The sequence below is a fragment of the Octodon degus genome, unplaced genomic scaffold (genome assembly GCF_000260255.1).
Source record: "Octodon degus isolate 3935 unplaced genomic scaffold, OctDeg1.0 scaffold00036, whole genome shotgun sequence".
Taxonomy (NCBI): domain Eukaryota; kingdom Metazoa; phylum Chordata; class Mammalia; order Rodentia; family Octodontidae; genus Octodon; species Octodon degus.
Window position 1 is genome coordinate 16,648,001 of NW_004524612.1, and position 25,917 is coordinate 16,673,917.

Below are 25,917 nucleotides of genomic sequence, written 5' to 3' on the forward strand. Positions count from 1 at the left end.
ACGTAATCAAAGCCTCAGAAGAGGATCGGAGAAACGGGAAGAAAGGTTACCTGAAAAAACAGTGACTGAAAACTTTCTAAAACTTGGGAGGGAAATAGGTATCCAAATTTAGATAAAATAAAATATGAAGATAAAATTGAACTCCAAAGAGGATCAACACAAGGAAGACAGCGTAAAGGCGTATTATAATCAAGTTGTCAGAAATCAAGAACAAAGAATTTTGAGAGCAGCAGGAGAAACGCAACTCATTAGGCATAAGGGAAGGTCCAAAACACTATGCCTACTGCCAGGCAGAAAAATCACAGCTAAGGAGTGGGAGAGCATAGCCAGAGTCCAGAAGGAAGTCTGAAGCTGAAGTCTAATTCAAGGATACACAGACTGAGACGGAAGGGAAGGAAAGAGATACTACACACATCGTAACTAAAAAAACAAAACAAGGACTGTTATATAAGTATTAGACAAAGTAAACTTCGAGTAATGAACTGTCTCTAAAAATAAAGAAGGTGGATATCATGTCTGCATCCTGTACAGCAATTAACCAGTGGGAGGAATGTATGCAATGTGTTAATTATTGAAACTGTCCTACCAATTTGATTTAAAACTGTCTCATTGCTATTTGTTTATCAATAAAATTATGGAAAAAAACACAAGTTAATACGATAATGCAAGTTAATATAAAAAATAAAAATAAAATTAAAATAAAGAAGGCTATTATATAATCATTAAAGGGCCAACTCAATAGGAAGATAGAACAAGTATAAATACACATGCATAAAGCAAATCAGATCTGAAGAGAGAAACTGACAACAATACAAACAGAATCGGAAGCTTTGGTATCTGTTATGGTCTGTGTCTAGCTGTTTGCCAGAGCCCGTTGCAGTCACAGGCCTGGCTTCTAGAGTTTTTGATTGATCCGTGGTCCAGTGCTGGGAACGTCAGTGTGCGTGCTGCGCGCGGCCCTGGCGTGGGTAGCCTGCTTGGAGCATGAGGGAGGGAAAGAGGCTTGCTCTTCTGCTGTTTTCTGCGGCCACGAGTGGCTGCTCTCTGCCGTGGAGCCAGCCGAGTATGGACAGAAATCTCTACAAATCTTTGAACTAAATAAACCTTTCCTGCCTTAATTCTGGGCATCAGGTATTTTGTCTCAGCAAAAGAGAAAAGTAACCAAGTTGATATCCCACTTTCAATAATGGACTGAGCATCCAGACAGAAAAACATTACACAGATGGCTGGCTTGAGCCACACTGCTGGTTAAGTGGGTCTTACACAGACTTAGAGAACTTTACAACCCCAAGCAGAAGAAGGTCCACACTTGCAAGTGCGCCTGGGAGTCTCCAGAGAAGGTCACTTGTTAAGTCACAGAATAAAATCGACAAATTTTAAAAGGCAAAACTTATGCCAAAGCACCTTTGCTGACCACAGTGGAATAAAAGGAAGTAATCGGTAACAGCAAGCAAGTGGGGCGCATCGTGGAAACTGCATTGCAGACTTTAGGTTCTAGTGTTACTTGTAGAAATCCGGACGTATTTTCATTACTGATCTTCTGCTACCCATTTTTTTTTATCTGGAAACTTGTGAATATTCTCTTTACTTCATCATTCTGAAATTTCGTGGTACAGGCCCTTGGTATGTATCTATTTTTATTACTATACTGAGTACTCAGTGGACCTTTCAATCTGGAACAGGTCTTTCAACCTTAAAATACTTTCTTTAAGTGTTTCATAATTTGTTCCTTTCTATTTTCTTTGTTCCTTTTTTTTTTTTTTTTTTTTTTTTTGGCGGAACTGGTGATTGAACTCAGATCCTTGAGTTTGCCAGTCAAGCACTTATCCTACTGAGCCATCTCCCCGGCCCCTCTTTGTTCCTTCTTTATAAATTTTTTGTTATATAGAAGTGATTTTTTTTCTCTTCTGTTTCTTTTTTCTCTGTCATTTTATTTCTTTGGGTTTTCTAGTTTTTTTTTGGTTTTTTTTTTTTTTTTCGGAACCGGGGATTGAACTCAGGCCCTTGCGCTTGCCAGAGAAGTGCTTATTCCACTGAGCCATCTCCCCAGCCCCTTTCTTCAGTTTTTATCTTCCAAATTTTTCATCTTTTTATGTTAATCTCTAAGGCTTTATCAGAATGTCTCTGACCTTTCTTAAGCATCCTCCTTTTCTTGTTTGGTGGTTCAGCTTTATCTGTCAGCTAATACCAATTAGAGTCTCTTTTGGAAGTTATTCTCTCCTAAAATCATCCTGCCTGTGCTCTCTGTTTGCCAAGATTCCCCCTTCCTATTTGTTTTGTCTTTCTCTGTTTAAAAGACTTCTTCCCCAGCACCTACTTCTGTCCTTGTGCTTGTCCACCTGAGACCCACTAGTGCGGCCATCTCACAGCAGTTTCTCGTATTTCAGTGTTTCACTGAAACAGAAGCTCTGAGGAGCTGGTTTCCACTCTTCGGGTCTGTGAGCTGTTCTCACAGTGCTATGGCTAGGGGAGCAGCCAGACGTGGTGAGACGCCCTGGGCTCTGTGCTAGTCAGACTGCCCCAAAGAATCTGTCTTTTTCTCTGTCCCCTCCCCCTCCCTTCACTCTCTCCATCTCTCCCTCCTGCCCCCTCTCTCCCCCTCTCTTTCTCTTCTTGGTTTATCATGTCTGCACTTGTTTTTTTGGCATTTTGTCTGTGATATCCAAGTATAGTTCTCTTCATGCTTTATCTTACACTGGGTTCATTTCATTTCCTGGCTTTCTTAGTTAATGTTATTCATTCCTACTGAGGAACGTTTACCTATGTTTTTCTTCCAATAATTTTTCTGTGCCTTTCTCCCCTTCTTTCCTCCCTCCTCTTCTTCCCCCATTACATCTATGTTTGGGCAGTTTATATCGTCTGGCAAACCTCTAAGACTATGTCATTCCTTAGATCTTTTTGCTTTCTGTGTTTGGGACTTCATGACATTTATTGCTCTGTCTTCAGAATTACAGCATCTGTCTTCTGTCACCTGAGAGCCACTATTGAGCCCATCTCATGACTTCAGTTTCCATTTGCATAGTTTTTAGCTCTAGAAATTCCATTTTGTAATCATTGCCATTTCCTTACTGAGATTCCTTGTTTGTTGACTCCTGCTAATATAATTTTATTTAAATCTTGGAACATATTTTTCTTTAACACAGCCCCAGAGGCTGCCTTGAGGCCTTCTCAGCACCTGTGGACTGTCTAGAATCACTCATCTTGGCATGTGTTCCTGCTTTATTTGTCATGCCTACTGATTCCTGGTTGCAAGCTGGACATTGCAGTGATTCTGGTTTCTGTTTTATTTTCCTGAAAGCCATTTGTTTTAGCAAGTTAATTTAGCTTTCTCTTACAGATTGAGTCTTTTTCTAGTGGGCAGCCACTTCTCAATTTCTTTTCTGCCTTTGGTTATTTTCCAGAGCCTAAACATGGGATTTTTTTTTTAATTTCATCTTGTTTTATATTTTATATTCCTTCAAAAGGAAATTGTTCAGCTTCTCATATTACCATCTGCGAGGTGAACCTTAGACTGGGCTGTTTATTTTTTTTTCATTTTTTATTTTAGGGAAGGGTCTACGGCGTGTTCAGGGTCTCACTACTAGATCAGACTCATAGTGATTCGCCTGTTTACAGCCTCCCAAGAGCTGGGATTATAGGTCCAGTCTCAATCGCTGGCTCGGTGCAGCCTGGGGATCGAACCTCCGGCCCCTCTGCCTGCTTGCAGGCACTTTATCCTGCTGAGCTATTTGGCCAGCTTTTGTTTATGTTTGTTGTTAGTACTTTATGTTATTTTTTAGTCTGGTCCCCTCAGATGTCCTCTCTTGCTTCACTATATAGTAATCATCTAATTATCTGCACGGAGCTTATGCTCCGACACCTGGAACAGGGGAACCTCCGCCCTGCACTGCCCACGCTGTGTGGCTGGAGGAGCGTGTTGAACTTTGCGCAAGTCTTCCGGGCTCCCTTGACGCTCACTCGGCGCTGTAGCCTTCTGGGATTCCCCACTCAAGGCTCGCTCCTGCACACTTGGGGGTCCTTGAGGAATGTGCAGCTCGTTTATGATCTCAGCACTTATTTGCAAGATCTCCCCATTGCAGTTCTAGCTGAGTCTCTGTCCACATGAGCCAAGACGTAACCGCAAGCAGATAAAGCTGCAGCTTTTCACTTCCTGTCTTTAGAACTGACGCCATGGGCACTGGCCCATAAAACTACTGGTTTTCATCTTCCCACCCCATACCAAATCCGCTGTGTTCGGCTGCTCACCTTCTCGGACAAGCTCCAAGTCAAGCACGCCACTCTTACCAGTAAACCTGTGCTTTCCTTTCTTTACCCACAATGGCAAGGCACCTCCAGGAAAGAAGACCACGGGCTGTCAGCCACTCCAGTGCAGCAGCAGACTCTTCTCCATTTGTTTTCAGCCTTGGGTTATTTTCCGGAGCCCTAACATGGGAATATTTTTGGACAATTTCTCCTGGTTTTATTATTTGTTCCTTCAAAAGGAAACTGCTCAATTTCTCATGGTACCTCCTTGAGGTGAATCTTGGATTGGATCATTTTAGGGTTTTTTCCCTACTCAAATATTCTATTGCCCACAGCTTTGATTCTGATTAGAGATGAACTGGTATCAGGGGGCTGGTGTAGCCTCAAGGAAGGAAAGTCGGAATTTTGCATAAGTCTCCTCAAATGTGCAAAAATAAGTAGAGCGGTGAGGCGGACGGCTTCCAAGCTGGGCTCGAGTCTCCATCCAGCCCTGAGGGGCCTCTCTGTGGTCTCCAACAACAGTGGCTCATGAAGGACAGACAGCCTCAGCCTGGCTTGACATGCGAGCTGCTGCCTGCCTTCTCCCCAGGTCCCCTCCTTGTCTCCCACCTGCCTGTCTCATGAACACTCTGAGAGTTCACATGGCCGGAGTGGACTTTCACTTCCGCTCAGACACCTGGCACCCAGTCACCCTGTCACTTCCTTGTTCTTTTCTGAGTAGCTGCTGGAATCAGTGTGTGTGTGTGTGTGTGTGTGTGTGTGTGTGTGTGTGTGTTGAAGAGAGAGAAGACTTATTTCTTATTTCCAGGCTACACCCAGGCCAGATAGTTAAACCTCTCCCTGTGGCCAACTGTCACATCTCCCACTCAAACTTGGGGTAGAAGAGCCAGTGTCAGGGGAAAGTGAGTTTTCTCTTAGAAAACTGGGGAGCCTGCTCCTTGTTATGTTCTCCTTAGCTCCAGCTCCAGCTTTTGGGACTTGAATTGTCCAAAAACGATATATTCAGGCCCCACTGATAAAGCATTAGCAGCAAGTGCAGCAGCTTCACAAAATCCCTGTTCAGTGAAATATCCAACCTGGGAATCTGCCTGAGAGGCAGTTTGCAGGATTCTGAGTTCAAAGCCACCCGCTTGGTAACTTCTGTCAGTGATCCTTCATGGTGTTATTGTTCTTGCCTTTGTGCCCTCTTAGGCTTCCGTAGCCACATTTACTGTTCCCCAATTGTAGCCATCTTTCACTGACGCCCTCCTTCCCCGAGCTCCTCTGGCTGAGTCCCCCAGGGTGCTGGTGCCTGTTTATAGCTACGTCCCCAGCACCTAGCGTGGCTATGCCACAGGGTAGATGATCAGAGACATTTGTTGTGTTCATACAATTTAAATAGTGAGCCAGAGTACTCTCATGTCAAATCAGCAACTTTTAAAAGCATACATTTAAGGAGTTTCAAATTCTCTCACCTTGTGTTTAACATTTAGGTCCAGCTTCCTCGGGTCAGGAGGCCCCTGCAATTTGTACACTAGTGATCGCTAGCATGCACCGGGCAGGCTCGGGGCTCTGGGCGCTTTCCCGAGTGCTTTCAACCCACTCTAGGAGAGACGAGGCCAAGGCCTCATTAAAGATCGGATTTGGGACTTAGACTGCGCATACCCACACCAGCTCCCAGGATTCGCCATTCTCTGAGCTAATTACCATGACAGGCGCTTTCTGTGCACAACCCCTTATTCTCACAAAAGCCCTTTGGGGAAGTGAAGCAGGTTGTTTCCACGGCGCCTTAATGCCAAGAACTCCGTATTGCAGCGCTACTGTGAACACCTCTTGGAAACTTTCCCTTAAGAGTGCTTAGCCCTAAACTCTGAGGAAAGAAGCTCCGGCTTGTGGGCTGTGGTGTAGAAACTGGCGGGCGTTGCCCACAGCCCCCTCAGGGGTCCCAGACCCCAGGGACTGGAAGGGCCTCCCCTGGGTCTTCCTGATGGTTGGAGGAGCCATTGACCAGCAGCTCACCGTGTCTCTAGGCCAGCAGTCTCTGTGTCAGCTCAGCAGCCGGCTTGGTCCTGCTGGTCCCCAAACTGCTGCGGAGCAGGACAGCCCCTCACCTGCCAGACTCCTGTCTCTGCTCCTCTAGCTCTGCCGAGCCTGTGAAGCACCAGGACTGACGCCGCTCTGAGCCCAGCTACTTGCCGGGATGCTGCACAGCCCAGGAGGCATTTGCGCACGCTGAGCGCTGGTTCCATGCCCGCCAGGCATGCTCACCTTACCATTTACTGTGTCGCATCCTGTGGCCTAGCTATTATTAGCATCATTTAAAAGACAAAACCAAACCAACAAGGCTGAGCAAACACTGCCCTGGCTCCCACAGGTGGCTGGCACAGGCAGGGCCTGAACTCTTTGTCTGCAAGACAGAGCAAGGTACTCTGCAGTTGGTTGGAGGTTTGCTAACTCTGCCCGACTTGGTGTGGGAAAATTCTAGCCAGGCTGCTAAACCAAAACCCCAGGAGGAAACCTCTGGGTGGCCAAGGGGCATTGTAACTGGCGTGGCCCAAGGCCAGGGGAAGGTCACCTGCTTGTGGCCCTGTTATTCTGGAGCAAAGGGGCTATGGGACCTAGTGAGCCCACGGAGAACTACACAGTGCCCACTGGAGGGGGCTCATGCTGACTAGCTCCTGGGGGGCAGCCATGGGAGCTCTGATCACAGACATCGCGCTGACACCTCTGCCTGCTGCAGCAGGAAGCCACGAGCTACACAAACTGATTTAGAGGAATCGGAGCACTCTGGGGATGGGCTTTCTCTTTCAACCTGCTGCGTACAGCTAGAAGGTCACTGCCATCCAAAGCACGGTGGTGAGGAGCCTCTGAAGCCCCGTAAGGTAGGTGTCTGCACCTTCTGGTTCCCAGCGTCTCACATCTCTAACTTGCTCAAAGTGCTCTGAGGCCCAAAAGTTGGGCGAGTAGACAGAGGCAGTGCTCTGGGACTTGGAAATGGTGAAGGAGGGAATTAATATAGCTGTGTGGGGGCTGCGAATGGGCCACTGGGCCGCTGGCTCCTTTCCATCTCAGACAGCTGTTTTGATTTACAAAAGTTCACCCACCCAGGATGGAGTCTTGACCAGGGCTGGGCTGCAGGAGGGAGGGGACAGGGACACACAGACCAGCTGTGGAGCTGGAGGCAAGTGACTGGGCCTCCCTGGAAAGGGACTAGGAAAACCTACCAGGCAGAGCCCAGCAAGGGGGCAGCAACATATGGGGACTCTGCCTCAAGGTCAGCATGGGGATCTTGGCTCAAGGTCAGCAAAGGGCCATTGCTCTTCTTTTATTTGGTTTGTTTCTGAATACAGTTGTTCTGTTTAGGGGACACTGAGGGTTGGTGTGACTGGACGGATTGGACAGTAACCTTTTTGGTCTAGATGTCTACTTTAGCTGGAAAGGAAAGAATAGCTGATGACATATTTTAGAGGATTCTTAAGCTTTCTGGGCTTTGATAGCTTTTCCATTCATTTTGCAATTGGCCATTGATTTCAAAATGAATCAATGTGACTCGTTGAACCACACTGTATGGAAACTAAAGACGGCTACCTCGTGGGTCTGTAGTTACTGGGAATGCCCTAGATACACGTGGATGCTTCGGCAGCATCAGTGCCCGCACCTGGATTAGGACTCAGCCCAGGACTGTGCAGTGCAGGACCTTGCAGACAGCAGCTTAAATGAGTGACTGAGGCCAGCGTCTAAGCAAGGAGAACCTGTCCCTGAGCAGGAGCTTAGGTCTGGACAGGCCAGCAAGGTGTCACCCGGAGCTCCAGTGTGCTGAGGGTCGTGGGGACATGGGTGGCCATGGGCACTGTGAGAGATGTCCGTACTGGTCCCGAGCTGTGGAGTATGGGCGTCACTCCTTGAGATGGTGGGAGGGGATTTCTGTGGAAGGCCTTCGGCAGCTTTTAGAAGCCGTGGTGTCTGAGATAGGACCTGCTACCAGCTGGCAGGTGGAGGCAGATGTGACAAGAGAGGTCCTTGAGGCTCAGCTATAATCTCCTCTTTTCAGTGTTGATTTTCATCTCTCAACTTTGTGATTTTCATCTCAGCATTTTGATTTTCATCTACTTGTCTTCCTGCAGCTTCATAATTCATTGGCTTCCAAAGCAGCTCTAATCTGGCAGATGCATCGCTTCCGAGTGGGGTGCACCTGCCTTGCCTGGGCTGCAGGGGGTCCAGGCCCCTCTGTCTTGTTCCCTCTGCACACACCAGCATGCTGCAGTAGCACACTGGCCAAGGCAGGGGCCTCCCCAAACTCCAGCCACTCCCTGGGCCCATGCCCCACCCTGCAGACCACAGTGCACTCTGGGGAGAATTTTCCATTTTCCACACCACAGAAGTGGGGATGGCAGAACCCAGGGGACAGCAGATTTCACTCATCTGGGGTCTTGAGAGAGAATGATGAACAATGCAAAAGGCCACCCAAAGATTAAAAAAAAAGGAGGCACTACAGGGCCACAAACAGCAGCATCCCAAGAGCAGTCTCCAGCCTGGCCCAGCTCTACTTTGAGGCAGGAGGAGCATTATATACATAATTTTTTATTTTGGAGCAATTCAGATTTGCTGAGAAATGATGGAGGTAATTTTCAGCCGCATTAACGTCTGACTTAACCACGGTACATCTGCCAAAGCTAAAGAGTTACTGCGGATCCAGTGGCTTTAATTAGACTCCAGACTTTGTGCAGGTTTAACCTGTTCCTCCACTAATGACTTTTGTTGCTATTGCTCTAGGACTCAATTCAGAATGTGAACTCTGGGTTTGGCTCATTTTCTTAGTTCCTCTGATCTCCAGCAGCTTCCCCGTCTTCCCTCATCCTTGCGAGCTGGACAGTTTTACAAGTCTCTGGAAGGCTCTCCCTCCATTCGTGTTTGTCTGGCCTTAACAGTTAGTCTCGATAGTAGGTCTTAAGGAAGAACTTGAGCACAGCAGAAGTGCACAGTAGCAATGACCCACCCGCTCTGTGACCTGTGTCCCTCCTTGCACTCCCAGCACAGATGCGAGCTCTGAAAAGAACCACAGGTGCAAGTCCAGAGCTTGACATACACAGGAAGCTCCTTGAATTCTGCATGGCTCCCAGGGTACCCCACTGAAGGACACTGCATCCTGCAACTTGGGTCACAAGGAAGTTCTTGTAGGTCTTGTCATCAATCTCTGCTGGCCTCTATCACATGTGACACCTGGGTGGGGATGAGCTGGGTCTAGTGGCGAAACAAGACCCAGCTGGGCTGCAGGACTTGAGGTTTCTCTCCCAGGGTCGCTGGGTTGCAGGGAGGGTACGTGTGTGCACATGCGCACATATAGTACGTACCCACTCGGAGACACCGCAGGACGTGAGATGTGCCCTGCTTACTGGGACAAGTTGGTTCTGATCTTTAAGACTGACATGGCAGCTGATTTCCTGGAGCCTACGAGGTCCTTAAAGTTGTAGGTGAGTTTTGTGAGGGTGAGGATTCTTTGCTAAGAGCGTTTATAGCTTTCATCAGCTTCCCAAATGTGTCTATCAGTCCAGCAGTGTTTGGCATCATTATATCCAGGATTTAATGATGACAATTTACATTTATGTTTTGGTGTGTTGCGGACATGAGATGTAAAAAGGATTTGGACAAAGGAGCTAGTTAAAGCAGTCAGGTCCCTGAGGTCCTGTAGGTTGGAGGCTGAACTCTCAGCCTGAGGACCCGAGGGCCAGAGTTCAAACTTCAGCCCTGCCTGCCCATGGTTGTGCGAGTCTCCTCCTGAGATAACGGTAGTCCCAGCTCGCTGGCTGCTAGCAGCCCACTCTGTCTCAGGCTGATTACATTCTCTGTGACTTACTGCTTTATGTGACAGTACCAATGCATTATGATCTTCTCCAAGGGAAATCCCGAAGCCCAAGTCCTTGGGCGAATTGTCCCTTTACAGTGAGCATCACTCCCATTCTTCTAATGCCTCTCAAGTCCTTGATGTCAAAGTCACTGCAAGACCTTTGCAGTTAGACGACACACATTTTATATGATGACTTCTTTGATTTATTTTTATGCACAGTATCTATTTTGAAATCTCAAAAAAGGAGAACATGGCTTAGTGATGTTTCTAAAAAGGAGACGAGTTTACTGCAATGGAGAAATGTGAAGCTGCATGGGTTGGGGGTTCCCACGTCAAGCTGCCCAAGCCGAGTGTCTGGATGTCAGTATTTGGGCTGCTCGGGGACATGCACCCCCTGGAACGGACTTGGGAGCCCTTGCGTGTGTGGACACACTGTCCCTGGCTGGTGCTGATGGGAAACTCGAGGTAGTGTTTGTGTTCACTGCCCGTCAACACTTTTTGCCTAAGACCCTCTGGATGGAGCCTCGGGACAAATGTTGCCAGACTCAGGTGTGGAAGTTCTCCGCCTCTCTCCCTGCACGGCAGGGTGTGGCTTTCCAGCAGTGGCCTTGATCCGATCCTTTCTACTCTGCTGTGGACTCCCGGCCGTGCAGGGCCACGCTTGCACCCAACCATTAACAACTGCGTGTAGATCTCGTGTTGGCTTTCCACCGCACTCATTTCCTGTCCTGGTTTACTCTCCAGTCTGATTTCTTCATCTCTCTTCCTCTTCTTATATTGGATTTATTTTTATAAGTGTCCTCCGCTCTTCTTTTGGAAACACCAGGGAATGCATGAATGAATAGAAACAGGGCAGCGTTTCCAGAAGAGCCTGCTGCATCCTATGGGTGCTCGGCAAAATCAGCTCCCAGGCGGTGATCAACGCGCGGCAAAGCCCCGTGGTGAAACACTTGGCCGTGGTCTACGATGTGGACAAATAGCCTAAGTTCCGGCTGGCTACTTTTGCAAATATTCCACTTTGTATTGTAAAGGTTAAATCATTTTATTCTATTTTATTCCTGCCACTTTTGTGGTACAGGCTTATTTTAAAAATAAAATAACTTTAAAAAAAAATTGTACCTTAAGAGGGGCTTACAAGTCATAACCCATGTTCATTATTTTATTTGGCTATCTTTATGGGAAACAGAGGACTGTCCTTTTTCTAGGCACTAACATGGAAAAGGAAACTCGAAGTTCCTTTTGCAGCCGCCTCTCGCCTCCTGGGCTCTGAACCACCTGTCACTGCGGTGGATAGTGCAGGCCAAGACAGCTACCTGGCAGAGTGAGAGCAGTGGGTGCCAGAAGCACTTAGCAACAGCTTCTTGGGACTCAGACGGGCCATACACATGCATAGGGTCATTATTAAATTCTCTGATACGAATGCTGGGTGATACATGACTTGCACACAGTAATGAAACACACATCGTTCTTTATCCTCAGAGCCCTGCAGCCCGCTTGTCCTCATGGAAAGTTCTCACTGATTGCTGCCATTCTGGGGCAAAGAATAGCCTGGCTGGGGCCGCAGCTAACTCGGTATGCAGCACTGGCATGGGGGAGAGTAGGTATTTTCATTTATGTTAAGGAGCGGATCAAAGAGAAAGGCGACATCTGTTAAAACTACAAGCCTTAGTCCTTGATGGGAGTGGCTGCTGCCCAACTGGGTAATGAATGGCTTATAAATCCTCAGAAAAGTTTCCTGAAGCTTTTGTTATTCACTTTGACTGTTGAGTGAAGAAAATCAAAACAAACAAGCCCCCAGTGTTTGTGGCATTTGCCTGTGCCTATGTACCGTGCTCTCAGGGTATCCAAGGTAAAAATGCCTCTCACTGACCTGGCTGACGCTGGACTTGCTGACTTACATGGCGCAGCCGCCTTGCTAACAGCCGTGTACGCCCCAGAGCGTGGCTGGTCCTAAAATCCAGTCAGATGACTAGGAGGCAATGGGATGTAAGTGATTATGACCTGTGTTTTAATATAAGGCATTCCTACATAATTTAATATTATACATATAACGATTTATTTTGTTTTGCTTTTTGGCTTTTGGAGACGCAGTCTCACTGTGTAGTGTAGGCCCTTGTTGAACTCAGTGATCCTTCTGCCCCAGCCTCCCAGAGCGCCGAGATTGCTGGTGTGTGCCCCATGCCTGACTATCAGTTCATTTTATGTAGAAAATTAGAATCATCCAATTGTATATCGGCTGAACTTCTCCAGCATGATGCTGGCCGAGCATCGGAAGCACCCGACACCACAGTGCAGGCCAGGCCAGGGCCCGCTGGCACCTGGCTCTGCTGACTGCTGGGCAGAGAACCTGCCTCCAGGGCAGAGCCTGGTGGCCCCACTGCTGCTCAGTACGGGAAAGGGGACCCCCGCATATGACCTTCTGGCAGTGATCAGATGTCCCCTGCAGCTCCCAGGCAGTTCCCTCCCAGGCCTGGTGAGGAGGGACAGAGCAGGAAAGAGAGCCATGTGCTGACCTACGCACCCTCTTAGCAGTGCCTGCAGTCTAAGGCTGTGAGCAGACGCTTGCTATCTGGACCCCCAGGCTGGTGGCCCTGTTTGTGGATGTGGGAGACAGAAGGGGCAGCTCTGCCCATATTCCTCCAGGAGCTGAGGTCCTGGCCAGAGGGAGGGCATCACTTACTTCACAAAAGCCACTCCAAGGGGGCCTTCCACGCCTGGGACCAAGCCCTGTGTGTGCCCCTAGGCTCTGGCATTGATGTCTGTCCTAGCACCCAGTGTAAGTGTGCATGGGTGTGAATGTGTGTGTTGCAGTTTCGAGCTATAAAAGACTTCGGAACTGTGTGAAGTCTCTGAAAACAGGCAGGGTGGGGAGAGAAGCGGAGGCTCGGCCTGCACACCAGTCAGAGATGCAGGGAGGGACATGCAGATTGCAGAAGCCTCCTTCTTATAGCCAGTACTGCCCCTGGGACTCATCCTAGATAGGTGGGCACCTGACCGGGGCACCATGACGGTGAGGAAACACAGTTGGGAGCTGATCGTCATACCCAGCAGGTAGCCGTCCTGGCTTCAGCTTGGCTTTAAAGTAAACACTGCCCACACTCCAGGGGCTGGGAACCTCCCATAGTCTGTCACTGTGAGTCCCAGTCCCTACCCTTCCAGGGAGGGCAAGTCAGTGCTCCAACAGGACTTTAAGCAGATGGAACCTGGTGGCCCTGGTGGAGGTGAAGGTCCATGTCGGGAGGTACTGAGCACTGGGAACTCACGAATCACCAACCAGAAATGCAGGTTGGACAGGAGTCCTTGTCAGTACAAAGCTGAGCATGCGCCAAAGATTGGTCAGGCCTACGTAGGGAGGGTGCAGGTGACCTCTCCCCTGGGATAGGGAGAGCTGAGGAGCACCAGCCCATGCCAGGTTAGTTTGGTTCCCAAGGCCAGGTCTCTATGGCTGGACACCAGCCAGCACCCTGGCTGGGAGACGTCCTCTCTCTTGGTTCCAGCTCTACCAGGAGAGGGGGCAACAGATCCACCCTGAGGATCCCTCTGTCTGCCCTTGGATGATTCTGGGAGGCAGACCCCGCACATGGGTCAGCCAGGACGCAGAATCAGGCAACTTGCAAGCTGCCTTGGGCTACAGGCTTCCTAGAGGCCACCAAGCCCCACACTGCTCCCAGGAGCCTGCCCAGGGCTAGGCAGGGAAGGGGTGGGTGGAGATGCAGACCTGAAGGTCTTTGTGCCCCAGTTGTTAGCTGGTACCTGGCACTGCAGTAAGGTGTTGGGGATCCTCACTGAAGTGAGGGCTCAGCGCACACGCGTGTGTGCACACACCTATGACTGACAGGAAGCTGAGAGCCAGGAGCTGACAATCTGTGAACTGTGCTCACCTCAGACAGTGTGCTGGGACCCAGGGAGTTGTGAGGAAAGGCTCTATACTACCCAGAGGCACTGGCACCAGTGCCCAAAGAGATGCCCTATAGATGCCCTCCCTTTGGGGCGTGGACACCTCTCCATGTCCTTGCGTGGTGAAGCCCTTTCCCTACCCAGCGGTGCAAACTTTCCATGAGTTCCCATGGGTCTCTGTTTCTCCTTGCACCTTGCCACCTGCACCATCAGGCCAGGGTTGGTCCTGCCTCCCTGCACTGCCTATGTGCTCCTCATGTCACCTGACCATCATGACTGACTGGGACTTGCAGGAGGCCAGATGCCAGGCCAGGCCAGCAGGTATGGAGATGGTCACTGTGGAGTTGTCTTCATCCACTGCTTGTTTGTGACAAACCAAGTCCAGGGTTTCCAGGGCCCTGCAGTGCATGTGGCCACCAGGTGAGACATCTTCCTGTGTGTGCAGGGGCAGGCAGCATGGGGGAAGGACGCCAGAGCTGCCGCTGCTCTCCCTAGCTGCCAACTGGGCTGGAGACAGGGACTTGTCTGGGGCTGAAGTCACAGTCTCTCCCTCAGAGGCTTCGTGGCAGTGACCCAGGTGCTGATCTCACCCCTGCTCAGGTCACAGCGACCTGTCCCCGTGGGTTCTTCCCAGGGATGTTGTCAACAGTTTTTTCTCTGTGACTGACTCTGGCTGAGTAGCTGACCTTGTGTCCCATGAGGACACCATGGAGACCCCGGCTCCGTCTCTAGCCCGAGCAGCTGCCCACAGGAAGCCAGGCCAGCCTGGGGCTCGGCAATGGAAGGGCCAAGACCTCCCACCCCGATGGGTCTGTCGCCCAGACAAGCCAGCGACACGCCATTTACATCTGACTGTGTGCGTCACTCTCCTTGTGGAAGAAGTGAGGGCAAAAGTCACAGACTCCCCCATCTAGATGTGGACCGTCCCCACCTTCTGTGAGCCAGGCTCCACTGAGAACCTCACCCGAGTGGGGTCTGATGGGAAGCGGGCGGGCCCTGGAAATGCTGACAGTGCTACAGGCTTTCTCCAGCGCCAGCCTTGGTTTTGTGGTTGTCTGGGTCTGGGGGCTCCTGGGAAGCCGCAGAACCAGCAGGCAGCTGACACGGGGGCTGGGCTGCAGCCACTGGGAGGAACCAGCTAATTTTGTACAGATGGATCATGTATCCCTGCCTTTAGACCGGAAAAATTATATAATCCCAAAGAACACTTTGAAAACGGATACACAACCATCAGTCATTGCGCCAGCCAGCCTGGCCTTGCTCCCTCTGGGCCGGTTGTCTTGGTTACCTGCTGCACAGGTGCACGTCCAGAAGCACAAGCGATGTGTGCTTGCTGGCCTCCTTCCTTTCATTCCAGCATAAGCAGGCTTGCGGTGGCTGCAGGTCTCAGCCATGCTCAGGTTGGGGCATCACACCTTTCATTGCATTCGCTTTATTGCCTTTAGGCTTTTTGTCTGCTTGGTTCTTACCATCTCCGGGGCTGCGAGGATAAAATGTGAGGGAACAAGCGGCTGGCCGAGCCACTCCCCACTGTAGGACTGGAGGTGGTTTCCCCCTAATCCCTCCAAGCAATGGTGATTAAATGGAGAGACCACAGTCTCCTTTTGGGGCGGGGAGGGCCTTGAAGGGCCTTGTCAGCAGAGGTGACAGTGGCCTGAGTGCTTTAGCCCCTCTCATCCAGCTCCCTGACGACCGGATTTGTGGTCCAGGACTGCTGATGTGGTCTTTGGCCAGAGGACAGACTTTGCTGCCGGTGAAATGAGATGACTCAGAAGGAAACAAACCCCAGAGCTCCCGCCTCATTTGTTCTTAATCAGAGGGCCGTGAACGGTCCTGGGCTTTGCTGGGAAAGAGGCCCCTAAGTCCGGGCGCCAGATTTGGCATGTAAATGTCAGTTTTGAAAAGTTTATACACATTAAATATTAATAACAGTAAACAGGCGGGAGGAATTTGCCCACTGTGCTTTAAGAATGGAGATGGTTTCCAGAGCTTCGTTAGATTCCCCGTGGGGGGTTGCAGTCCCAACATTTTTTTTTTTTTTGAACTCTGGCCCTTGCACCTGTCAGGCAAGCGCTTATTCTACTGAGCCATCTCGCTGGCCCCTACAATATATTTTTAAGGGACGTTTGCTTTTTTCCTTGTGTCTCTTCCTCTCCACATTTGTGAAGGCTGAAATGACGAACTCTGCTTCTGCATGCTGATGTCCTGAGCTCCAGCCATGACCTGGGAACACATGATCTGAATTTTAAGGATCCGAGCTACTGGGACACAACATTAGCATGTGGCGGACCCTGGGTTGGAGCTCCGGTCCTTCTCTGCCAAGTCTGTATGTACCCACGTCAGTAAAGTGCCCTCCCCGCAAGAGGGTTGCTCTTATTTAGCCTGTTTAGCCAAAGATAGTTGCTGATGTGTTTGGGGTAAGAGACTCCACCACGACCCTTGCCATCCCTAATTCTTAACTGAAGGAAATGTCTTGGCATTTTTAAAACTAGAAAGCTTCCCCGAAGTTTGCATTTCCCATCAGGTAGCCAGGTTGACACAGAAATCCTGCACTTGGTTAATTGTTCTTTCCCTGTTATAACCATTAACCCTAGGAGGAGAGCTGTACGTATCAAGCTGAAGTGTTACTTGCCCGAGCCATTAAAACTGAAATTCAAGAGACCAAATCAACAGGTTCAACCACCGGAGAGGGAGATGTGAGCCGCCGGCTTCCTGAGTCCGTTGGGCCCTTCCTCCTCCTGTGATTAGCAGCACTCTTTGCACCTTGGCTTCCCACATGGGCTTGGTTTCCTTTCTCACAATCCTTTCTGCAATCTCCTTGAAGTCTAGCATGCAGAGCTAGACGCAAAGAGCATGGGCAGGCTCAGGTTCAGGTCTGCAGCTTCCTGGAGTCCCCGTTAGGTGGCTGGCCAGCCATCCCTGACAAGTGGCGGTCAGTGAAAGGAAGCCATCCCGCCAGCTGGCAAGCCGTCCTGGAATGAGGAGAGCAGGGGACATTCTTGTCTCTAACACTTCGGACATAGCACAATATTGAACACTAGATCGTGCAGGTTCTTGGCCTCAGAGTACAGCTGATGATTACTAAGTAGAGTAGATAGCGGGGCACTAGTTAGACAATGTCTAACGTTGCTCTGTAGGCTGAACTGTCCTTTATGGCATGTGCATTTTCTTGTTTGGGTTTTTCTGCACTGGTTGATTTGTTAATTCTCAGCATTATCTATATACGATGTTCTAGTGCTCAGGGGAGGCCTGAAAATACAAATATTAGAATGAAAGAGAGAGAGAGAGAGAGAGAGAGAGAGAGAGAGAGAGAGAGAGAGAGAGAGAGAGAGAGAACCTTCCCTTGACAGGCGGAGGGGAGCTGATGTGTCTCCTTCCCTGTGGGTTTGTGGAATGCACCAGGGACTCTGAGGAAAGGTGACCATAGATACAGGGCCACAGAGTTCAGGAAGCCCTGGTCACATCTGGAGGGGAGACGAGCTTCAGGTGGCCCAGAAAGGACACCAAAGAAAATCATGTGAGGTGTTTGTGTAGCCCCTACCACAGCCCTCTCGCTGTGGTCATTAGCAGTAGAAATCCTCGGCCCAAACAGGGCCACGAGAGTAAGTGGAGGTAGCAGGATGAGGCTGGTCTGAAAGGCTCTAAGCTTCTCGGCTTTGTCACTTGGGCCTCAACAGAGATTTTTCTATGGGACTTTACATCTTAAGATGAGTTTTAGTCAACTTGGTCCCTTCAGGCAAGCAGGAAGTGCAGTTCTGCACCTACCAAATGTTTCCTTTGATTGTGCTGCCCTCCTGCCCTGCCCTCTCCTCCGCTCTCTGAGCCTGCTAGGGTCCCAGGTTGCTCCGTGCCATCAGAGTGAGGCCAACTGCCTTAGCATGTGCTCGGGACGGCTGGGGACACTTACTAACTTCCGTAGTATTTGGGTGCAGTTGCTTGGCAGGTCTGCCACACTGTAACACATGCTGTAAATGGGAATTCGAATAGCCAGACCATCCTCGAGCTGTCCCAGCTGGACGCAGGCCTCCCCATACCCTGGAGAAGCCCATGTCTTGGAAGGAAGCCAACTCCCTCATGGGAGCTACTGGAGTCTGATACTCGTCGTGTAGAATGACAGAGGGTGTGAGGGCTCCCCTGCCACAGGTTCTCTTTGCTTTGGGATCTCGGAAATAAGGGCAATCCCTGATTTGGTTAGTGAGGGGAGTCTGCGCAAGTTTTCAAGTCCGTGGTCCCAGGTCACCTTGATCATGTGACACCGCTTTGGAGTCAGGCAGTCATTCCAGGTCACTGAGAGGCTCAGGTGAAAAGAGGAGCTACTGCTGGTCCCTGGGTGCCCAGCCACCACTCAGGTGCGTGTCACACCCGTAGTTGTCCCTCTGCGAAAGAGGCTCTCGCATCTCACAGTAAAGGTGCAATCATGAGGAACGGTACAGACGGTGGAGCTCATGGTGGCCTCCCAGGCAGGGCTGAGCTCTAAGGCCTGGGTGGGGACGGAGGTAAGGAGGCTGGGGGAGGTGAGCCACCCTGTGCGGAGGCCCTGATGCTGGCCACAGCGACTGTAGTGGCCTTCTTGACCTCTTTAACTCTCCATTCTCCCCACTTTGGAGGAGAAACCTAGAAAACACATGCCCTTCTGTGTCTGATCCAGCTCACATCGCATTACGGTCTCGAGAGCCATCTACCACCCACAAGGGACTCAGATGTCCCTCTGTGCGGCTGAGTAGCACTCCGCTAAGCACACATGCTTCATTTTCTATGGCTCCCACTGGGTTTCTCTACTATGAGAAGTCCATAGTAGAAACAACTGAATAGCAAAGTCAAAGAGAGGTGAGAGGAAGCAGGGAGGTAGCCACTGGGGCTGGGCAGGGGCCCAGGGAAGCAGGATGCGATGGGAGGATGGGGGCTCAGAGTGACCAGGATTCGGTGTCTGTCCCAGTTTCCGAGGTGAAGGAGAAGCGTGTGTTGTCTATCACAGACAAAAGCACAGGTCCTGGTGGCCTCAGACTTCAGATCACATGGGCACCTGGCAAGCTACGCCAAGGGACTATCGGTGCACCCCCGGCCTCAGCAGGCCCCAGCCTCCCACCCTGCCTCCCCATCGGGCCCCGCGGTAGCTGCTGACATCCATCTTTCGGCACCCTGAAGGTTGCCCTGTGCTGTCAGCAGGTGTGAAGAGATTGCCAGCTCGGAGCTGAGGGCTGACGGAAAGGTGGCTGTGGCTGAGGACTGGGTGAGGTTGTGGTGGCACCCGCCTGCCCTGCACCTACCTCAGGGGGCCTCGGGCACACCTGGCCCACTGTTCTCTGCTGTCCTCGTTCAAAAGTGGGGCAATTATGGCTCCCTCCAGGGCAGGGGAGGGCTAGGTAGAGCTTGCAGGTGGCTTCAGCCTGTGTCCCAAGGCCTAGCAGAGACCCTGGTGGCTGGCACCTTTGCACAACTCCCATGCCATCGCCTTTCTCTATCTGGCTTCTTTGCCTTCTGTGGTCCCCAACTGGCACTGCTTTACCTCTCCTCCTCCCTTCCGTGGTCTTTGACTTATTTTCTAACTTTCTAAGACAGTAACTTCCCTCACTTTCCAGAGCTGTGTCTTTTCTCAAATGGTACAGCCATTTAAGATTCCATTTTTTTTTTTTTCAGAACTGGGGATTGAACTCAGGCCCTTGTGCTTGCCAGGCAAGTGTTTATTCTACTGAGCTATCTCCCTGGCCCCATAAAATTCAATTTTTAACAGAAAAAAGGGCTATAAATGAAGGACCATTTTGTATCTATATATACAAAATAGGATAGATACACAGCTACTTTCTCTTAATTCAATGAGAAGAAAGATTTGTACTAATAGTATTTGGACAGGATATCATGTCTGAATCTTGTAGTATGAATAACTACTCAGAAGACAATAATATGCAATGTGTTAATTATTGTAAATGTCCTACTAACCTGTTTTGAAACTGTCTCATTGCTATTTGTTTCTCAATAAAATTAATTTAAAAAATAAATAAATAAAATTTCTTTTTTTTTCCTTAGAGGCACCAATTTGGCCACTGCTCTCCCTTGAAGTCACACTTGCCATGCTGGAGTGGTGGGGCCCTGGGGTGACACAGACACCCTGGGCACCTGGCTCCCCTCGGAGAGGCACCTAGCAGGTGGGAGCTCTGCTGTGACTCTCAGGGACCTGCTGCCCTCCTGAAGGCACTTTCATCAATGATCTCTTAAGAAAAAAATCCTCTACAAGGTCATGCGCATTCTCTGCCTTCATCTACTTCTCCAAGAACTGAAACCAGTAAATCCCAGGGAGGTGCAGAAAGACCTTCCATTGTCGAGGATGCTGAGAAAGGGGTTTCTGTTGTTTAGTCCTCGGCATGTTGTTAGCACATTCCTAACAAACTAGCACACAGCTGCCACTAGGACCCTAATCTCTGTGCCTGGCCCCTGACACCCACTGCTCTACGCTGTACCTGTGAGTCTCACTACTCCACAGCCTTCATATAAATGGGATCATACAGTGCTGACCCTTCTGGGACTGGCTTACTTTGCTTGGTATAACAGGTTCATCAATTATTTAGCTTATGACAAAATTTCCTTCCTTTGCAAGGCTGAATAATTTCCATTGCATGCACAGACCACATCTTGTTTATCCATCCTTCCACCTGTCCATCTGTCCATCCATCTATCCATCTATCCATCCATCCATCTATCCATCCATAGATACTTGGGGATACTTGGGATACCATGAATGATGCTGCTACGAACAGGGGCTACGGTACCCATATTTATTCATGGCCCTGCTATTAATTGTTTGAGGTTTATATCCAGGAGTGAGATTTCTGGATCACATGGTAATTCAGTGTTTAAATGTTTTAGGAACTGCCACCTAGGACTTCGTCCTTGACTTCGAATAAGAAGGGGGCCATTGGAGGGCTCTGTGTAGGGAAGTGATGTGACGTGGCCTCCGTCTGGAGGAGGCACAGTTGGCTGGCTGGGAAGGGTGGGGAAGGAGCAAAGGGACCAGACAAGGCTGCTGTAGCAGATGTCATGGTGAGGGTGACAACAGCTCAGCTGGAGCTGGGCATTGAGGCAGGGGACTGGCCAGGTCTGGCTGCGTGGTGGCAGTGGCATCAACAGAAATGAGTGAAAGAAAAGAACACGAGCAACCGGAAGATTGGGCTGCAGTTTGCAGGCTCAGGGAAGGCCTGAGCCCAGCAGGCTGCAGAGAAGACCAGGTGCTCAGTTCTGGCCATTCTGAACCTGAGGTGTCCTAGGAGTCCCAGTGGCCAGGCAGGATGATGTTGGCAGCTGGCTCGCTGAGCTCGGCCAGCCTCTTCTTTGGCCCTGTCCTCTCCTGGGAATCATAAGCCCACAGTCTCCAAGTGCACCTCGATGCTGTAGATCCTGTGTGATTTTCCAGAAAGCATTTTTCCAGGGCATGTGACAGTTAGCAGTCCTGGGGAGATCAGAAGATAGTTGCCCAACTCATGACAAGCAGGGGACGGCTTTGGCTCCTAGACCCATGCCCTCCCAGCTGAGCCAGCACACACTGACTGCTGGACACCGCCAAACAGCTGTCCCAGAGGGCCCTGCACAGCCTGGTCCCGTGCTTACAGTTCTCAGCCCCCTGTTCCATGGAAGACTCCTGTTCCCCAAGGCCTGAGGCCACTGGACCACCCTGGAAGGCCCAGAAAGCACGGGCATCAATCCAGGTGGTCTTCCTGCTGAGAGCCTGAGATGTGGGCAAGAAGTTCCATACACAGTCTTAGCTGAAGATCCGTACCCAGGCGCACTGCATAGCAGGGGAACCTGAGAAACGGGGCTTAAGTTGGAATGATACGACAAAGGCTAGCTATTGTGTTGCACATAAGAAGAATATTAAAATTACACGGGGCAGGGTGAGAGTTTAGACTTGCTTACAGGCTCTGTGTGCCGGGTGCTGCAAAGGACTTTACTCTTCTGTGTGCGAATTCTGACCCATGGGGTGGTTATTGCCCTCGTGTTAGGTCAGCGGGCTGGAAAAGCGAGGCTTACATAAGGATCCAGGAAGCCGGCAGCGGTTCAAGTGAGGCTGAGTTGTAAATTGTAACACAGGGATTTGGAGACAGACTGTCTCCTTCCCAGGACTCCATTGCAATCTGTGCTCCTTACCACTTTCAGTTTTATTAAAAATTTAAAATATGCCTATCATCCCAAAAGGGACTAAGAAGTAATACTCTAAAATATTAATGGAGATTGCCACTGGGTGTTGGGCATATGGGAGAATTTTTCTATAGAATTTCCTATATTAACATTTTTCTTATAATGAGCATACACTATTTTAATATAAAGCTTTCAGTTTTATCAATAAATTGCAATACACGTACTGTAGATAAATTTATCATATTTGCATAGAAGCCAAATAAAAGGAGGGCCGGCCAAATAGCTCAGTGGGTTAAAGTGCCTGCTTAGCCGGGGACCCGGAGTTCAATCCCCTGGCCTGTAGTGCCGGCCCCGGCCCCAGGGTGCAAGGAGATGGCAGTTGAGACTGGGCATGGCTGCACACGTCCGTGATCCCAGCACTCGGCAGGCTATAAACAGGAGGATCACTACGAGTATGGCCTATGCAGTGAGGCCCTGTACATCCTGTACACCCTGGCCTAAATACAGAAAGAAAAAAGAGGGAAAGCCCAAGCAATTTGGGTCACACACCGTATTTACTGTGCTGTGAGCGAGTAGGGCTCATTTCACAGTGAAAGGAGAATCTGCTCGTGTGAAAATCTGTGAAATTTGTTCATCAGCAATCAAAAAAGAAAAGTAAAGGTTGAGTATTAAGAAAGAGGTTCAGGAGAATTAATAGCACTCCTGCGAAGGCTGCGCGCGGTGACAGAAAAAGGGACACAGACGTCTAGGCTGCTGCACAGTCCGGGTGGGGGCAGGCAGGGGTCCCGCTGTCGGTGACATCAGCTTTGCTTTAGAGCTCTTAGCCTCCCGGCGCAATAAGGAAAAGTAAAGAATGTCACATATTTGGGGAGAAGGAGCAAAAACGATCCAGGTGTCTTCCAGGCAAGTCTGTGTCAAGTAACCGAAAAGCATTAGAATTAATAAGAAACAAACAAATTAATAAATATACAGACTTCAGTAGCTCTCTTAGTCTAACAATCACCCTGACGGTGCCAAGTCAACACAACTAGTGTACGCTCTGCCAAGAAAAATTAGCACAGGAGTGTTCTAACCTGTCGAAATTGCTCTTAATCATGTTATAAAACTGGATGACAAAGAATAATGGAGAAAGTCTTGAAAAGAATTAAACTGCACCCCGAAAGGCGAGCAGTGGAGATGCGTGCGGTAATAGACACACAGTCCCAGAACAGGGCCAGGAACACGTGGGAATTTAGTGTGTGATAGAGAGGGTTTCAAGTCAGTGAGAGTGATGGTTTTTTTTTAATTTTATTATAAAAATATCTGATTTGCCAACTGGATAATACATTTATTCTCTAGATATGCACCTATACTTTGTCTAGCAATTATAATTTTTGCCTTTGACATTTAAAGCTTTAATCAGCTTGGGTTGGACAGTGGGGAATGGCCACACCCTTTCCTCTGCTGCATTTGTGGCCCTTGGCCTGCTCCGCTTTTAACCACACAGGTTTAAGTAAGCGTCGGTGTCTCCCTGCCCTGCCCTTTTCCTCTGTGGGACCTTTTGCTGTTCTCAAGAATTTTCTCACCCATAGAATCTTGGAACCAGCTTGTAAACGTCCTCAAAAGCCTAGCTGGCATAGTCACTGAAAATGCTTTCGATTCTAAGCGATTTGGAGAGAACCTGGGTCTCTAGGCTGTGAGTCTTCTAATTATAACCGGTCACATCTCTGTCCAATGTGCACGTTTTTGCTGGATCTCTATCTAGGTAAACCAGGGCTTTCGTTGGTATTCGTAGTGGATTTCTAACTGGTGGTCAGCTTACTACACCTAGCCGAAATTAAACTAGTGCGGTGCTGGGTGCAGGAGGCCCACCTGACGACTCTTGCTAGCAGCAATAAGGCAAAACAGGGGAAGCTGCTGTAAGTTAGGGGTGCTGTTTGGAGAAGCTGCTGGAGCTGTTGGAAGCTGCTAGTTCTTTGGGGCTGTTCTGCTGGAGGACCTTGTCATGCTGGCTTTCCCGATGAACTTTGGAGGAGCTCTGGACCTCATCTTGAGCAGAGGGAAGATGGTGCCCTGCTCAGCCTCGTGAAGAAGGTTGTCACACTGGCTTTCCTGATGGAAACTTGGCTTTCCTCATCGCTGGAGGAGCTCGGAACCTCACTGTTGCTGAGGATGGCTGTGGTGCTTTTGGGGGAGCTCTGGTGCTTAACCTGAGCGTTGCTTCCTAGCTCCAGTTCAGATCCCTCAGCCTGCTGGCACAGACCTCTCAACCCAGTGGTATGGACTTCCTAGCTTCCCAAACCATGGCAATATTTGAATTTTTTTTAAGTTCTAAGTAGTAAGTTTATTTATTTTTATTTGGTACAGGGTCTCACTACACAGCTTGGACTCATAGTAATCCTCCTGTCTCAGCCTCCCTAGTGCTGGGATTACAGGCATGAACACCATGCCCCATTTCAGTGGCCAGCTAGGTGCAGGGCGCCACAACTTATAGTACCAGAGATCGAACCCGGCCAGGTCCTTGTGCTTGCCAGGCAGGCACTTAGACCACCGAGCTATCTCTCCAGCCCTAGTGATAAGCTTTGAATAAGCCATATCCAGTGGGGGAAAATAATAATTTGTTCCCTGAACACCTCAAAAATCATCAAGGAAAAACAAATTAAAGCAGAAAGATTCTACTACCCATCGCAAAGGGGACGAAGCAAAGCGCTCACCTCCGAACAGAGGCCAGGAGAAGAGAGCCTTGCGCTGCGCTGCTCCTTCCAGAACAATGTCCCCTAATCACAACTGGGTAGATACGATTAGGTTCTACTTAGCTAATAGAGTAGGATAAATAAAAAAAGAACTGGGTGTCTATCACAGTGAGCACATCTCAGAAACCCAAGACCTGTGCCAAAGTGAGCTGCAAAAGTCTGTCCCTAGTGTGACGGCCATTGTGAAGCCAGAGCACAAACACGCGTGGCTTGTCACTGCTCGTGCTACGTGGCAGAAGTGCACAAAGTGCTGCAGGGTGGCAGCACCCACTCAGCTCAAGATAATGATTACTTGTGGAAAAAGCAAGAGGAGAAAATGACGATCAAGCCACGGTTGTCTCTTTGGATTTGTAATATTAAAAAGGACAGTGACAGCGACGAGAACCCAAGCGAGTGAGCAAATGGCAGGAGTGGTTTACAGTCATGCTGGTACGTCAGTGTCTGTGCTTCGCTCCACATTTAAAATGTTTTTAGCTAACAGTGAAAAATTGAAATAGTTCTTTCATCTGATAATCTCTGGGCGGAAAAGACATTTGCAAGTGTGAACAACAAAGGGAAAGATTAACGGGGGAGGGGTTTTTCTGTATTTTAGGGAAGGGTCTACAAGGTGTTCAGAGTCTCACTACTAGATCGCACTCCTAGTGATCCGCCTGTTTACAGCCTCCCAAGAACTGGGATTACAGGTGGGCAACACCACGCCCAGTCTCAATCGCTGCCTCAGCACGCCCCGGGGGCGAGGCTGGCAAGGCAGGTCTGGGGATAGAACCTCTGGCCCCTGTGCCTGCTTGCAGGTGCTTTAATCCGCTGAGCTATTTGGCCAGCCTTGAGGGAGGTCAATTAACTGAATAGGTGAAAAATTATACCTAGTTTTCCTATTGGAATGAATGGTTATTAACTTCTCTGAGTGAGAAAAATGTTTACAGTGTACGTGGCAGGGTAGAGTATGTGTTAAATACATGTGTCACAGAAAGTGCTCCTTCTGCCAATGTAGTGGTGCACACCTGTAATCCCAGCACTCTGGAGGCTGAGGCAGGAGGATTGCTGTAAGTTTGAGGGCAGCCTGGGCTATGTTGCGAGTTCAAGACCAACCTGAAC

The 25,917-nt window shown here is 49.5% G+C and overlaps 1 protein-coding gene across 1 annotated transcript in view; it reads left to right on the plus strand.

Moving 5' to 3' along the window:
- Nucleotides 1-7,063: 7,063 nt before the first annotated feature.
- Nucleotides 7,064-25,917, plus strand: part of Blk (BLK proto-oncogene, Src family tyrosine kinase) — a 53,733-nt gene continuing 34,879 nt past the window's right edge. The window contains exon 1 of the mRNA XM_004630759.2: nucleotides 7,064-7,103. The gene's annotated coding sequence lies outside the window, so the exon portion shown is untranslated. The remainder of the gene's footprint in view (nucleotides 7,104-25,917) is intronic.